Source organism: Hipposideros armiger, unplaced genomic scaffold (genome assembly GCF_001890085.2).
Source record: "Hipposideros armiger isolate ML-2016 unplaced genomic scaffold, ASM189008v1 scaffold_41, whole genome shotgun sequence".
Taxonomy (NCBI): Eukaryota; Metazoa; Chordata; class Mammalia; order Chiroptera; family Hipposideridae; genus Hipposideros; species Hipposideros armiger.
This window is the reverse complement of record NW_017731391.1, coordinates 2,424,500-2,429,451: the sequence shown is the minus strand read 5'-3', so window position 1 is coordinate 2,429,451 and position 4,952 is coordinate 2,424,500. Positions and strand designations below refer to the sequence as shown.

The following is a 4,952-nucleotide window of genomic DNA, read 5'->3' as shown; positions in this document are numbered from 1 at the left end:
CTCAGCTAAAAAAAAAATAAAAAATAAAAACAATAGAAAATAGAAACACAACATAACAAATTGCATACCAATTTCTAGTAAGGGTACCAGCTCCAAAAAGTCGCTAGCTTGGACTCAGGACACAGGATCCAGACATTTTGAGTGTAGGGAGTACAAGGTCTTTGTCTATTTCTCTCATGTGAATGAGGACAGGGCTCAATGAATGGGGATAGGTTGGGTTCATGGGCTCTCCCAGTCCTGACAACAGTCTAATGCCACCCCAGCAGTCAGGGGCCACTGGGCCTCTCACTTTCCTCTCATAACAACAAGGAACTGATTCAGGTTTCCCCATTGGGGGTGTCTGCAGTGATCAGAGCCATAAACTCTTAGGGGAGGGGGCTGCATCCATGGATTCACAGATGGCTTCACCACACCTACTTGTCCAGGGAAGTGAGCTCCAAACCTCAGTACAGCCCTCCCTTAGCTCCTGGTCCCCAAGGTAATTCAATTTGTCACACATTATCGAGCAACAGAATGTATTACACCTTGTATATAAGTGATACAAGGACTCATTCTACTCCCAATGACCACATGAAGTGTGGAGCACACAAATCTACAAACACCTCTCACCAAGTGCAATAGTCTTCCAGAGTCCACAGGAGGAGATCACTCACAGGAGGAGATGACTGAGCTTGAGGAGGGTCAAGCTTAATGGGAGGTGATGTTTCTCCCCAGCCTTAAAGCAGGACCAGCTCTTGGTGATGAGACAGGAAACAGCAGCCAGAGGAAAGAGCCGAAACAGAAGCTTGAAGGCACGATTGTGATAACCAAGGAGCAGGCCAAGGTGCCTGTACCATAGGGTGGTGGAAAGCAGGAGAGGCCAGGAAGCGAGATGGGACATAGTGCATGTGTGGCAAATCTCTTCCAAAATCAGGATTTCCAGGAACAAAACCCACCAGGAACATACACACACAGTGGGCTGAGAGGCTTGATCTGTCTCAGAGCTGCTAAGCCCTCTTCTCTGATTTAGTTACTTGGAGGCTCCTGCATCAATGTGATGGTCAGGATCTATCAACACTGAATTTGCACACCTTCCATTCCCAGCCTGAGAAGCTTGTGCCTCTACAGGGCCTGGGCTGAGCATGCTGATGAGGGAGAGGGAGAAGCTGATGAAGGCTGGAGACCAGAAGGGTGAGAAGGGAACGAAGGGAGGAAGGATCTGTTTTTATACAAGGAACAAATGTGATGGAGACAGGAGAGGCTCAAAAAAATTTTTAAATATCTCTGGTGTATTTATTGACATATTCCCCTACTTACATCAAATTCTGAAAATTAAGTTTTTCCTAAGTTCTCATTTTTAACAGCTTTCTCAAAAATACTAAACAAGTAAAAACTTACAAAAACTTTCCAATTGCATTTAGCAACTCCTGTTCCTGAGCTATTTGTGAGTCAGCTGTCACCTTGATATCCCATCACTGCTGCATACACTAGAGTGTATCTCCTAAATGCAGGGCACACTCTCTAATATCCCAATCCTCAAAATAGACTTCACATTGATACATTAGCATTACCGCCTCCTTAGTCCCCATCAAATCTCACCAAGAATGTCCTCTATTCACCAGTGACATTCAGGAAAAGAATCTGATGGACTGAGGTATTTCTATCTCCTTGTTACAGTAAAGTTGTAGTTTATGAGTGTTTTATTTTCCCGTTTTGTGATTTGTATGCTTTCTAAATATGTTGGAGAAATTTGTATGTAGATGGTCACTGTTCTTGTGGGTCAATCAGAAGTCACCGTTAATATACACTAATACCTTGGTTGGCGAGCATAATTCGTTCCGGAAGCAAACTATTCATAATGCAAGACATCGTTCGTTTACCAAGTTAAAATGTATTAGAAATGTTTGCTCATCTTGTGGAACACTCGCAAACCATGTTACTCGCAATCCAAGGCTTTATTTTATTTGAACGATTCACATTTTTTCACCTAACCTTTGGTTTGATTCTTGACAGTGATTCAGATTATCTAGACTGCCAGGTAACGACGAATAGAAATTTTTTACCAATATTTTCAATAGATTTTCCTTTTGCTGGATTTTTAGCTTGCTAATTTTTTCCTACGACAAACATCACTACAATGAAAAATGATATAGTAGATGCTATTAGGTCCATGTTTGTGAGACTGGAACTAACACTCAGATTGCCATGGTGGAGGATGAGCATATTGTCCACTGCACTAGATACTAGATATAGGAATCACAACGCTGATTCCATTCATACTCATACCAACCATGCAAGTGAATTCCTGCTATTTCATTTTCACTCCAGTGGTTGATACATTTAATTACTGGACAATTTAATGGATGTGTAAGACTATTTCTTATACTTTTCATTTGCATACTTTTGATTATTTGTGAGATTTTCAATCATTTCAATAGTGTCCTGAACTCCTCACATCCTTTGTCCTGTATTGCTGGAGAATTTGTCAGGTTCTCATTTATCTGTAGGAGCTCTTTATATATTCTAGATACTAGTCCTTTGTTATAAGGGGATTAAACAACTTTGAGAAGTAGAGATGTTTGTGCTGTAAAGACTTACTTCTCACTGAAGGAGGTGAGGCGGGAGGAGATATCACAGGAAAGTCACTGCTGGGGTGGGATGTGCTGGGTGAAATCAGAAAAAAACTTATTCCTTTGATCCATATGGTTCTTTGAATCCAGTTACCAGGATAACACTGAGATGGACTTATTGCTGGTTACGAGTGATCCTTAAATTCTGTTTCCATAGTAAAATAGCAAAATTTCTGCTTTTATTTAGTCCATGTTGTTTAGGAATTATGATCATCCAAAATTCTGTGCTTTATAAAACAAAATTTGTAAATAACTGTTTTTACACTATAAAGATGTAAATTTAAATGGCATTACGCAGTGAAAAATTCCTCAAAGAAACAATCACAAATACCATTTTGTCCTTTTATTTTTAAAAGATTTTTATAAAAATACAGCAAAGATTCAATATTATGTTCATTTCAGGTATACAAAATACTTTTTCTACATTTATATACCTAAAGAACTGATCACCATGATAAGTCAAAAACCATCTCACACCATGCCATACTATCACAATGTTATTAACTATATTCCCCATGGTGTACATTACATCCCGATGACTTACTTGTTTTATACCTGGAAATTGAAACCTCTTATTCCCTTCACATTCCCTTCCTTTTTTCAATTACAGTTGACATTCAATATTATATGATGTTAATTTCAGGTTAATTACAGCATAGTGGTTAGACATTTATATAATTTAAGAAGTTATCACTCTGAATATTCTAGTTACTACCTAGCACCATACATACTTGTTAAAATATTATTGACAATATTCTTTAACCTATATTCTACATCCCCCAACTACTTTGTAGCAACCAATTGTTACTTCTTTTTTTCTTCATTCATTCATTCACATTTATTGAATATTATTTTCTGCCAGAAAAATGGAGGGACTGTCTTTTCATGTATTCTCATTTACGTTAATCCTGACAATACACAAAAAGGCAATCTGAAAATCAGAGAAATTAAGAAATGTGTTTAAGTCTGCACAGGAAATTGACTTTGCTATTTTTTATTAGTTTCAGGTGTACAAAACAATGTAATAGTTAGACATTTATACCCCTCACAAAGTGATAACCCCCTCCCCCAATCTACTACCCTCTGACATCGTATATAGCTGTTACAATTCCACTATCTATTCCCTATGCTGTGCTCCACATCCTGTGACTATATGTATACATGTTAAATTACAGTTGTCATTCATTATTATTCAGCTGTAACTTCAGGTGTATACTGCAGTGGTCAGGCACCTACACTGTCCATAAAATGGTCTCCCTATAAGACAAGTGTCCATCGGATACCCTACTAAATCTTTACAACATTATTGATTATATTCCCCAAACTGTCTTGCACATCCCCGTGGCACCAATTTGTGCTGTCTAATCCCTTCCCCTTCTCCCTCATCTCCACCCCACTCCCATCTAGCAACCCTCAGCTTTTTCTCTATATCTCTGACACTATTTCTGACTAGTTTGTTCATTTATTCTCTTCTTTAGATTCCACATATAAGTAAGATCATATGATATTTGTCTTTCTCCATCTGACTTATTTCACTTAACATAATGTTCTCCAGGTCCATCCATATGTTGCAAATGGTAAGATTTCATTCTTCTTAATGGCTGAGTAATACTCCATTGTGTAAATGTACCACAGTTTCTTAATCCAGTCATCTACCGATGGGCATTTCTAAAAAACAATGAGATACCACCGCACTCTGGTCAGAATGGTAACATCAATAAATCAAGAAACAACATGTGCTGGCAAGGATGTGGAGAAAAGGGAACCCTCGTGCACTGTTGGTGGATTGCAGATTGGTGCAGCCACTATGGAAATCAGTATGGAGATATCTCAAAAATCTGGAAATGAACTACTTTATGACCCAGCAATTCCACTCTTAGGTATCTATCCTGAGAAATCCAAAACGCTAGTTTGAAAAACTTTATGCACCCCCTATGTTTATTGCAGCGCTATTCATAATAGCCAAGACATGGAAACAACCAATTTGTACTTCTTAATCCCTCCCCCTAAACCCCTTTATCATCAACAGGCCTTAAACCCCTTGCTTTGGGACCCTCCTTTCCCACTGGCACTAACAGTGAGGAGATATCAGAACTCAGGGCTGAGCTTGTCCCACTGATTGCTATCAGGTGATATGAGGTCTAATTGTCCTGACTCATTAACATGATGACAAGGTTCAGCGAGCCAACAGGGGACCCGCTGGGAATTCACCCTTCCTGCCCTCACTCTAGGCCATCTGCCCCCCATTCCCACTCAGTTCTGCCCTCAGTACCTGTTAACTGTAAATGACACCTCTCAGATGCCAATTGTGATCAAGCAGGGAAGGACGACAGAGAGAATCCA

At 39.4% G+C, this 4,952-nt stretch overlaps 1 protein-coding gene across 1 annotated transcript in view; it reads right to left on the bottom strand.

Annotated features, from left to right (window-relative positions):
• LOC109380871 (NKG2D ligand 1-like) overlaps positions 1-4,952 on the bottom strand; it is a 20,243-nt gene that overhangs the window by 10,703 nt on the left and 4,588 nt on the right. The gene's annotated exons all lie outside the window — the stretch shown is intronic.